Source organism: Lichenostomus cassidix, chromosome 5 (genome assembly GCF_008360975.1).
Source record: "Lichenostomus cassidix isolate B80296 chromosome 5, HeHo_3.0, whole genome shotgun sequence".
Lineage (NCBI taxonomy): Eukaryota > Metazoa > Chordata > Aves > Passeriformes > Meliphagidae > Lichenostomus > Lichenostomus cassidix.
Genome location: NC_139486.1, coordinates 50,505,079 through 50,517,009, shown reverse-complemented (window position 1 = coordinate 50,517,009; position 11,931 = coordinate 50,505,079). Strand labels below are relative to the sequence as shown.

At 45.5% G+C, this 11,931-nt stretch overlaps 1 long non-coding RNA gene across 5 annotated transcripts in view; it reads left to right on the top strand.

Moving 5' to 3' along the window:
• Positions 1–6,898, top strand: part of LOC146436611 (uncharacterized) — a 101,732-nt gene extending 94,834 nt beyond the window's left edge. For 4 of the 5 annotated variants that reach the window (XR_014852721.1, XR_014852724.1, XR_014852723.1 and 1 more), the window contains one exon: positions 5,770–6,898. This is a non-coding gene — a long non-coding RNA (uncharacterized LOC146436611). The remainder of the gene's footprint in view (positions 1–5,769) is intronic. The other variant, XR_014852722.1, reaches the window with a different exon arrangement.
• Positions 6,899–11,931: the final 5,033 nt, after the last annotated feature.

Sequence of the window (11,931 nt, the reverse complement as noted above, 5' to 3'; positions counted from 1 at the left end):
GATTTATACTCCTAATATTTTAATCAAACCCTACCCCAGATCTTTTTCCTCAAACACAACCATAAAACTGGTATGAATCCGTTCCTGCCGAGTTCAGCAGTTGAACCTCAAGGTTTCCTATCACCCCACAAGCATCCATGCCTGCCCTGCCCAATGCCCCCACATGTGAGAGGTCCTTGTACCACATCCCCACGAGGCTGTGTACCTGAAACATGGCTGTACACCATACACCTGTCCACAGGCACAGGGCAGAGGGTCAAACATACAGAAGCAAAGCAGTTGTTCACAGATTTGGGGGTCGTAGGGGATGCATAGAGCTGAAGGAGTTTGGTTTCCCTCTCTCCACCATTCACAGGGGACAGTGACAAATGTTCCCACTGTAGCCAGCCATCCTGGGGATGTTCTCTGGCATCTGCTGCCCTCATCCCAGAGCAGAGACAGTGCCTCACTTTGCCCAGAGGAAAACACTTCCCATCCCAAGGATTTTGCCAAGATGCTTGAGGTGCCTCATCACATTCCCTGCATCTCACTCATGATGAGATGCCACAGTGCTTGGCTCACACTGCCCACCCACTCATTAAATCTCAGCCACATCTTCAGCACTGATATTCTGATCAAGCTCTTCCAATTCAAGCATGGATGGCTCCTTGCTTGTCACTGAAAGGTCCCTCACAGGAGCCAAAGGTGGGTAAGATGGCTGATCCGAAGAGGCAGCGGTGGCCTCCATCTTTTAGCGCTTGATTTACTCATCTTAACACTGCATAAACACCACTTCTTTGCATTTATTTATACTCAAGTTTAAGTGCCTGTGCAAATTATAGCACAGACAGCCAGAACAGAAATGAGGCATTTAAATGGTAAATAAACACTGCCTGTGCATGGTGGTGCTTTTATAAATAATATCCCCTTTTAAGCTTTATTCTCTTCCATAGAGGAACATCACTTTTCAGAACATCTGAACCTACAAACATCACACATCAATCTCTTTATATGCTTATTTAAAGAGCATATCAAACTATTTCTGCAAGCAAAAGGACTAAATTATCCATGAATTCCAGATAACCATCTTTAACCCAGAAAACGTCAACAGTTTTCTGTAATAATAGTCCCAAACATGGCAACTGTTGTGGTTGGAATGCTCCCCTTCAGGAGTGGGAGAGCCATATATTTCTAGGAACAGACTCACCACTGAACATGTTCTGATTTATTAGCACAATATATTCTGGTTTTAACTTTGGTCCTGTAGCAATTCCTGGATAGCTTTTGCTTTTGCCCACTAAAATACAAAGTAACATAAAACCTCCCACCTTCTTGTATTCATTAGCTCTTGGCCTTCTTTGCATGATCTCTGGATTTAAAGCCACCTTCCTGATGGTTTTTGTTGCAATGTTTACAATGCAGACCTATGAGCATCTACTAAATTCTACTTGTTAGGCTGGTAATAACTGCTGTGCAAAACTACCTGAAAGGCAACATCCAGATTTGTACCTGACAGGTTTTAGTGAGGATCCAGGTGGTTCATGTACAGAGTCTCAGCTATTGAGCTGGGTGCTGTTTCAAACAACAAATTTCCATGGTTAAATTAGGACTGATAGGAAACACTGACCACTGACCACGAAATGTGTTTCTGAGCCCCAGATTTTGGCAACACGTAATAACCCCATACAATCTGTAGCACTACATTTGCTCTGAACTATCCACAGATCCTTCACTACACATAGCAGGGGAGGAGGTGTTTTTATGCTACGTGTGCAAGTGGGAGCCAAAAAATAGTCAGAATTTTTAACTACTGGCCAGAGGCTACCAACTGCTAGCCAGTCACATAGCACAGTCATTCCTAGCCTTTGCTTTCAAGAAGTGAATGGAATGTGGAAACAGAGTGTAGTGTTCGCTGTTTCCAGAGCTCCCAAAATGCACATCCTGGTGAGGACCAGCTCAGCCTGGCTTTGATTTCCTGCCCACCCCATACTCCGTATTTAGTAAAAATACGTGAGATAACTTCCCCATGGCAAGATGATGCAGGTGTTGCAGTAGTATGGAAGAAGTAGTCAGGAACTAATTTGTCCAAGTTGCTCACAAAGTTGATAAGACATCAGGGAACTACTTTGCTTCCCAGCCAGCAGATCCCTGTGGTGAAGGCAGTGATGGTGAGTGTGTCTGCGCAGTTCCTGGCTTCAGCCACTCATGGTGTGTCCCACACTGATGGCCACTCTTCTTGGCAGCCCAGGCAGAGATGGGAATGGTTGTAGAGACAGAAACACCTCCTGGCCCTGCTGAGGGATGTTCCCAAGCAGTCCCCAGATGTGTTTGGAAGGTGCCATGTAGAAGTTGGTGTTGCTCAGTCCTACAATGCCTGTTCTGTGGCTGCAGAGCAGGTGTCACTGGCCAAAACTGTCAACCTGCCAAGCAGTGGCTTTCTCTGCAATTTTAACAAACATGATGGAAATGCAAATTGCAAGTTCTTCTCGTCATGACTGTGTTTGTTCTTTTTCTGTCTCAGAATCAGGATATGGTGGTGGAATGTATTGTAGGTGCAGTTTTGCCATCGTGCTGTAAGATGTAGAACTGAGGAAAAATTGAATATGGTGAGGAAAGGGCTGAGGCAAAACACACGAGCGTTATACAGGCTCCTCCTAATGTGGTCTCTCAGAGTGGATAATAATATAAACATTCATCCATTAGAAAAAAACTACCCTTTACTGCCCCCCATTAAATACATTGGCAGTCCTATTAAAATACAAGTCAGATTTGTGTTTAATGATCTTGAAAGGAAAGTAATTGCTTGAGTATTACCATTCAAATGCTCTTACAGCAGCATATAATATTTACAATCTAAGTGCCACTTCTGAGTGCTATGTGGCACTGAAGATTGCCCAGCCTCTTCAGAGAGCCTGTGTGGCTGAGAAGCGGGGTACAGAGAGGATACATGCTCTGAGCACCACAGAGCCTGTGAGAAACAGCCAAGAAATGGGCTGCAGAATTTTTCAGAATTTTTTAATAAGGAAGGAAAAAGATCATACAAAACCACTCCAACCCTGTGAAGACAGGGCTTGGACATCACAAATGCTTGCTGAGGTGAGGAGTTCTGCTGTTACTAGAAGGAGCCAAGCTCCTTGCTTGGTAAGCATCATGTGCCAGCAGCAGGACAAAGTCATGCTGAGATCTGCCAGGTTCTGCTCTACATTTTTAACCCCTGACAGTGTCTTAGTCAACATCACAGATTATGCTCTATTTAACTCTTACATGTGTTTTTGTGGGCATATCCTCAATCTGAAGTTCCTTGTGATGAAAGAAGAGGGCAACATGGAAGTAAAGAGGAAGCAAAAAAAAATTTATTATGTTTATTTTTGCAAGTCTTTTAAGAGTAAACCAGGAGAGTATTTCATAAACCACATGGTAAGAGTGCCACAAAGAATATCAAAACTTTCCCAGTGGGAAAAAGTGAGGTCCAAGTCGTTTTTTTCCTTCTCTTACTTGTTTCCCCTATCAAGGTTTTGGTCCCTTAGGCTTCAAGAGGGATGGTGAAGGACTGGGCTTGGTGTCTGTGTCTCACCAGTGACTCACAATAGCAGGCCCTGGAGGGCAAAACCACTTGGCAAGGTCTGCCCCTTGCTCTGTGCTTGTACAAGCTCAGCTATGGACGCCACAGTCATCACTGAGACTCTTGCACCCACCGATAAGCAAGATTAATTAAAAAATACTAATGAACTCAAAATGTCTAGGGCATTGCCTTTCGTTGGACGTGCTGGTTCTGAGAATGACAATCCTGCCATAGTGAATTAGCTTTCACAGCCTCAGGTGCCTCTGTCAGATGCCATCCCAAGCACAGTGGACAGCAAGGATGTGATGTGAGCAGAGTGGGATGAGAGGCAGGAAAGCACCAACATGTACTAATAAAACTAGTGCCATGGGCCAGATATTACTGTTAGAATTTGGGAAGGGTGTCTGTAATCACTTCATTAGCTGCAATGGCTAATGTTTCTGTAAAGGAGCAGGGCATATAGTTTGTCTCCTGCAGCTATCTGACATACTGCTTACTCTCTCAGGAGGTGTTATTTCCTGCAGAGTGTGGGCTTGGATAGAACCCTTTCTCCACCTCAGATACTCCAAAAGTGATGGTTGAAGCAGTCCAGACATAGTGATTCCCTTTTACACTGAGGCTTTTTTAGATCACTCTCGCCACAGAAAAGACCTGTAAAGCAGGTACAGAGGTAGTTCATGTTCCTGCCTAATCCTTGGGTGATGCCAGGGGCCTTGGTAGATATAGGAATGAAACTTGAAATCTCTGAGAGTGCTGTGAAATGCCTGCACACCTCTTTACAAGATAACACAGGGAAGAGGAAGGCAGAGAACCATGAAAAGGGAAAACATTTGTAGTTTATGCAAACTCTAATAGCAAAGAAGAGTGGATACACCCTTCAAGTAACCTCTCTTGGAAGGCATGACCATCATTGCAGATGCATGTATGAACCAAGACTTTATGCATGCCCATGGCAGTCTAGCTGTATGCCTTGAAGAAACAGCTTGGCAAGCCAGTGTGCTGACCTGAGAACTGAAAACCAGCCCCACATCCCTCTGCAGATTAGTACATCTTTGGATAGGGATGCTCAAGGAGTCCAAAACATTAATAGTGTTTTCTCTGGATCCTCCTGAGCCTTTCACCAGTGAACTGAAAAATATGACTGTGCTGAGTGATCTGGGATTTAGCTGAGCTCCTCATTACAGTTTTCGGATTCCCTCATTAGTGAGGTTTAAATTTCAAGCTGGAACAGATCAGGTACAATCAACAAACTCAGAAAAAAAGGCACTGCTGCAATTTTAACATGACTTGCCTCAGCTTCAGGCCAACTAAACAATGTGTCTGGATGACACAACATGTTGCTCTTGGGAACCTGAACAAAGCTCTTAGGCTATTATTGCAGCTGGGACTGGGTGTTATTCAGGGCTGATGACCAACTGGTGGTGCTAATGCTTCATTGGATGGGAGGTGAGGAGGGGTGCATCACCTCTCACTAAATATGTACATTCATTATACAAAGCCTCTGCAAACTACAAAGCAGCTCTCCCCAGCCTTGCAATTAAAGGATCCAGCTTGAGTTCCAAAAGACACTTGTAGAGAAGTTACACATGTGTATTCCCAAATTTCATGAGGCAGCATTTGGATCATGAGATCTTCAAGGAGCAGTCCCTTGTTTAAGACATCCAACAGTCCTTAGTCCCTTAGTCCCTATAACACACTTTTGTGTGAGTTTTTGTGTCTGTAAAATGCTTATTGCCTGGGAGTGGGATTAGATAGTAACTTGCTTGCACAGAACTATGAAACAATAAAGCATCAAGTGAGACAAGCCTGGGTTTGAGGCATAGTTGGCCACAGTCAGAGCCAATGAGCCTGGCTGATACAGCATAGCCCAAGCCTTGGTGGGTGTAGAAGGCTCTGGAGCCAAGTGTCACTCTGTGTTGCAGGCAGAACAGTCATTGACTGCAACAGAAATAGACTCCAAGGGCTGCAGGAGTGTGAAAATAAAAAGAAAATCCTGTTCCTTTCATTTATTCAAGGAAGTGATACTCCTAAAAGAGTGAAGGTGCCATCATTCATATTTGGTGGGGGCTGTTTACACTCTTAAAGGTTTGTATTTGGTGACATTTTACAGCTCTGTCCCCTGGGTCTGTCCCCTGCACTGAAAGTCACCTGTTACAACCAGGTCAGTGACAAGCCGTGTGAAGGATTGTCCTGAAAGAAGGGAGGAACTGAGTCATTTTCTTTTGCAGCAGGCAGACTGCGAGAGGAAAACCCCTTTTCACACCAGCTCTGACCTGTGAGGACACTTTCTTGGAGAGACTGAACACGAGCTTCTCAGAGTACCTCTGAGGATTGGAAGAGGAGACCTGTAGTGTGATGCGGTGACAAACGACTCGTGATACACCAGGTGATTACAGTCCTCCCTTCCCACTGTGTTTGTTCATTCCCTGAAATCATCTTCCTCTGGTAGGTGCTGAATCTTGGGAGGAGTGAAGTACCCCTGGGACTGGCAGGAGGGAGCAGGCAAACGGATGCCCACCCTGCCCACTCCCAGCACCACACTCCCATCCCACCCACAGTATTTGGTGTGGTGTCTGGAGGATATTCACACCTGGCATTTCCAGAGAAGTAGCTAGAAATTACTGTGAATAGTAAGGAGTTGGCCTTTTTTTCACATTTTTATGGAACAACCTATTGTGTGACTTTGGCCACTAATGCCAAATATCTCCCTGATGAGCACTGTCTCATCTTCCAGTAGTCATTGCATTGGTGATCATTTTTTGGAGTTCAGGGAAGTACCACTGCTCTCTGTGAAGCCTTATCTCATAAAATATAAACATATAAATTCTTCACCTCCTCTTGAGTAAAATGTCTGCAGGTACTGTGCAGGTGCCTCTAAGGTCAACTTCAGGCAGGTCTCCTCCTCCCCACAGGTAGAGGCAGTGCAGTGGCCCAGGGGATGCTGTCCCACCAGCAAAGGTAGCCAAGGCAAAGAGGGCCCTGAACCTCACCTGCTGATGCTCTCTGGGTCTCAAATCAAGCTGTCAATGGCAATTGTGAGCCTCCCTTCTGCCTGTCCTTCTGAAGGGAGCCTGGTAACATGCAATGATCATCAGTCCCTGGTTTCCCCTTTTTTTTTTTCCTCCATTCCAAACAACCTGTTTTTCCTACACCAAATCCTTTCCTAGTGGTTTTCTAAATTTCTTCATTATGAACAGTGCCCCTTTTTCTCTCTTCTCCTTATGCATCCTTCTTTCTGAAGGAGCAGCCCTGACAGTTGGCTCTCCACTTGGGATTATCACCCAGCAAGGCTCAAGCTCCAATGTTTGCTTCCTTTCTGGCTCATCCTGCATGTTTCCCATAATCAGGCATATTAATATTCCAGCTTTGATTGTCATTTATCTTTCATTGGAAAACATTTGCTTTCTGTCTTGTTCAGAAAAAACATTAAATGGGTGCCAGATTTTTTGAAAAAAGGAAGGCTTCTTCTCTATTTTTGTTGCAGGCACATAAAATCCTGGCTGCTTTGGACTGCAGAACGTGCAACCCCAAGTTAAATGCATGTCTGGTGATATGCATTCCTAAATACATGAACACTGGATGCCATCACGTCAAACCAGGGCTGTGGCTCAGGAATGGTGTGATGGGAATGTTAGGGACACAGGGCAGAGAGGACAGTGTATGCCAGTGAATGTGGCTGCATTTCTGCATGCAGTCCTCATCTTCTGACATTTGAAAATGTGTTCCTTAATCTCTGTGGTGCAGGATTTGCTGTCAAGAAACATTGTCTGGGACGAGCTGTTGGGATTCAGCTTATCAACCAAACATTAATTATTCTTCCAACTAAGCCCTCAACAGCTAGGCTAGATAATACAAATGTAAAAAAAAGAAATGAGGATGAATCATGTTCAGTACTTGAAATCCAGAATGCTGTAGGAACAAAATCAAATACCGTATGCATATGTGTGTTGAGACATAGCAGAGCCAGACTCTCAGTTGGGGCTGGAAAATGTAGTTTTGATGTATCAAAAGATGCTTTCCCCAGCTTAAAATCTCGAGCAGTTTTATTTTTTCTGAGCACCTAGAGAGCATTTCCAGATAATGACAAGATCTGTCAGGTTGTGCTGAGGAAAGCTGAAGCCAAAAGAAGGAATAAGATCTGTAAATCTTTTGCAATAGAATCCTTTTTTTTTTGTCATGCTTATGCAAGAAGCTACTGAGACAGACAGAAGTAGTGTAGGCCCTTGGAGAAACTGCAACAGGTGCCTCCCCTTTTGCCAGGCAAAGTGTCAATGCCAAAGCATCAGAGCTTTTGGAAAGAGCAGCCTGTGTGTTGCAGTGACTAGGCAAGAGGACCCAGGCCTTCAGATCATGTAATTTGGGGCGGCTCAGGCTGACTTGTGTACAGCTTTGTATTTATATCCCTGTGTTCCACATACAGTTGAAATGTCATGGTGCTTAATACAATCATGGTGTTGTCCTTGTATTCAGCTAGGCTACAGATTAAGTATTTACATTTCAGCATACACAACTAAATGCTTTTAAACCCAAGTCGGGGGTTTAAAATCTCAGAATAGAGCCATAAAGAGCTAATGAGAAGAATAAAAATCAGGTAGTTAAAAAATGATGTAAGGTAGAGTCTTAATTTTTTATTATTAAATTCACAGCACATTAAATATTAAGTGTTCATAAACTTTGTTTTGTGCAATGATAAATTAATAATATCTACATAGACATGTTCTTTTACAACAGGGAAGCTAAGAAACATAGTACCAGAGGACCTTGTGTTGACAACCGAAGCTATTAGAATAGACTCCTTAATCTTCAGTCATAAAAAGTAGATAATGTTATTTCTTATTACTATTAAATGCAAAGTGCCTTACTAGGAAACATATATACCATTACTAAAAATAACTACCAGGGAATGTTCTGAGCAAGGAAGAAAAAGATGTTAACAAATTATTCCCTGAGATAAATTCATTGAAATGTTCCCTGCTAATCTCTGCCATATAAAAATTTGTTTTCAACTTACTCTTCTGTTAGCTCATAACAGGTTGCATAAGGTTCATGTCTGAGCGCTGAAACAGTCAAGGTTTAACCTGGTGTGTTGTACTTTAGATAAGAGTCACCAATGTCCCCAACATGCTACTTGCTGGATTACTAAAGAGCCTCTGCTGACCTCTGCTTGGGGAGAGGATAGTGAACTTTGTGTCTTCCACCTCATCTACGAGCAGTGAACAACGCTTACTTGATTAAAACTAGGGGACTTCAGCAACTTTTAGCAACATTATTCATTCAGATGTTTCCTGTGGTTCATAAATATGAGAGGAGGAGGTGTCATCCAGGCCAGTCCCTTCAAAGACTAACTCCTTGACTGCAGACCAGGCCTTGAAGAATAATTTCAGAATGAAATGTAGCCTAAATGAAGGAATTATGGGTTTGTAATGTATTTACACGTGGCCTAGACAGCAAACCCCTCCACTGGTTACTGGTGTAGCTGCCAGCACCTGGAAGCAGATGGGCTTTGAAGATCCTTCACTGGGACAGTAGCACAGCTGGTAAAGAATAGTTTCAAGCACCTCAAACCTTCTTCCAGTGCAGGTAGGACAAAATGTTGATTTGCATGAGCACACACAAATTTTTGAGTCCTAATACTTTAAATACTTTTTTCCAAACTAGAAGTGAAAAGAGACTCGTTTGAGGTTACTACCAAAAATTTTGAATGGATAAACCAAAACAAGTTATCTTAGGACACATATTTGCCTTCCAAGCCCTCTGCAGTGTCCTCTGCCTTTGGTTCGCCAGCACAGCACCCCCTGCCACACACGTTCCCTGCCCGGGGCTGCTGCCAGCTCCTCTGCTCTGCCACCTCCAGCCCAGCAGCACACCACGGGGCTCAGGCAGCTCCTGCCCCAGTTTTTTTTCTCTCGTGATGCTGAATGAGCCCGGCTTGGGTAAGGATGGGCTGGAGCAACACGTGCTCCCCTTGTCTGTTTGTAACGGGCGGCCGGTCTGCCCCGGCCAGCTGATGGGAACTAGGACATGCCAGGGAGTGCGTCCTCCTCATTCAGCTGCTGCAACGGCCTTGGAGCCAGCTGGAGCATTAAGGAGCCCAGCAGCTCCCTGCCAGCCCGGCTCCCGGGGCCAGCTTTAGGCAGTTGCCTGGAGAGGCAGGCTGGTGGAGGCAGCGACAGCGCAGCCGGGAGAGGACGAGCCGTGCCCTGGGGTGCAGCAGCAGCTGCTGCTCCCTGACAGGCTTCCCCAGGCCCCCCACTCCCTGTGGCACAGCCCATTCCCATCTTTCTTCCCAGTTGTGGGGGCTCTGGCTGCTTGCCTGCAGCCCTGCCCTTGCTCTGTCTCTCGCTCAGAGCTGGCCTTGCCACCAGGACCCTGTCTTATGCTCTGCCTTAGAGTCAAGGCAGGGGCCATCAGTGGCCCACGGGCACCCATCTTTGGTGTCAGGCTTCCTCCTCATGGAAAAGACACTTCTGCCTCCCAAGAAGAATCCCCAGACCTGTGCTTTGAGCATAGGGGACACCTGACTGTGCTGCCTTGGATGAAAAGGCTAAAAATTGAAGGACAGCAAAGCAGTGGGGGAGGAAGGCTGGGCTCCCCTTCCTATCCTTCCTATTTCAAGAAGTCTTTCCAGAGGACTGCATCTGCTCTTGTGCGGGGAGGATGTTCCCTGCTGAGAGCTCATCCCCTCTCGTGCAGCCAGGACAGGCTCTGTGGGTGCTGGTATGGAAAGGTGAATGTGAGGTTGTTGGCACATCCCATCACCACCTTCAGCCCTTCCAAGTCCTGCAACATTTCATGGATAGCTTCTGCTGAGAGCCACCCACAGGAGACTGCTACATATCAATCTCTCTCTAATGTGCTTCACATAACACAAATAAAGTGCAGCAAGGAGACAGTGCCTGCTCTGTGAGCCAGGCCAGAGATGCTGAGGTTTTTTTGCCATGATAGGGAGAAAACATTCCTGAAGCAAACACATCAATGTTCTGAACTTTCTGGCAGGTGGAAGTTCACTGGCATGTCAAAATTCCAACCAGGGCAACCAAAGCTCTTCAAGCACACCCCAGTCAGTGGGCAGCCTGGTGTCAGCTGCCCAACAACCTGAAGCACATCTCCAAAACTGGAGAAGCCTGACCTTGCAGGTCCCCCAGCTCCTGGGCAGCACACTGGCTACAGAAAAGTAGTGTTGTCAGAAAGCGCCTTCATAAAATACTGTCATTTTTAGGACACCTAGAGAAAGTCTCAAACTGACAGACATTAATGACAGGGAGGGCTTATCCAAGAAGCTAATGGGGTTTAAGTGGGATAACCCCAGGCTGACAGTGGCAGATAGCATCGCTCAGACACCTGGACAGAAATACCTGCACTACACAGCACTGGTATTATTGGCTCAGCACGAACCACAAGAGGCACGATGCAGCCCAGCGGGATTAGTGGAAACCTCCACCTGGGAGAATTTAGGGTAAGCTCCTCAGCGTTTAGTCCCGGGGTAGTTTAAATAGTTTTGTGCTTAAGGAATGGGCTCTGAAAATCCCTTTGTTAAGCGCTGAAGTGCTGGTCGGCTCTTTGGCACAGCCTCATTCCGATAGCTCATCCCCAAAGGCGATGATGGCTCGGCGGAGGAGCAGAGCCGCGGCGCTCCGGTGTGTGCTACCTGCAGGAGCAAGCTCCGCATCCCGGCTTTCAGGCTGCCTCTGCATCACTGCCGACTGGAGCCCCGGGTGAGGCTGCAGCCCTGCAGACAGCACTGCGAAGGGGCTGTGCTGCCTCCCAGAAGGGCTGCTGCTCACTTATACCTTCCCTCGGTGGCTTTTTTTTAATTCCGGTCTCATTTCCTTTTTTCAGCAGCTCCATCTTTCTGTGACGCACTTACAAGATATGGCATTGGTTTGTCATTATAATATACTTATTTTCATTATAAACCTACTCTAGCTGGACCTTTCCAAAGGAGCCAAACTATAGATGACAAGCTCTTCATTTGTATACTTGGGAGTCATTTGGTCAAGTAAAGCTGCTGTGTGTAAACGTCACATTCACTGCATCACAATTGGAGTGAAGCTTTTATGCACAGGGCTTTTTATTTTCCAATCAGCAGCCCTGAGTTGGGACTTTTGGGGTAAACTGGTAGCTCTGGGCAGCTTTGAAGCATCACAAGTGGAGGTTTTTGTCTCCCGAAGATTTACTAGCAGCGATCTTTTCTTCAACCGTTTTATTAGCCTCCTTTTACATATGTATAGCAGTGAGAGGGAAAAACCTGTTGTTGGTGAAGTACAGACCCTATTTCCCCTGTGGTATTCACACACAAAAAAAAAAAAAAAAAAAAATTGTGTGAAAAATTGTTGCCCAGTGCCTCCCCAAATCTTGAAATTTAGCTTAGCACTGTGACGTTTTCAAAC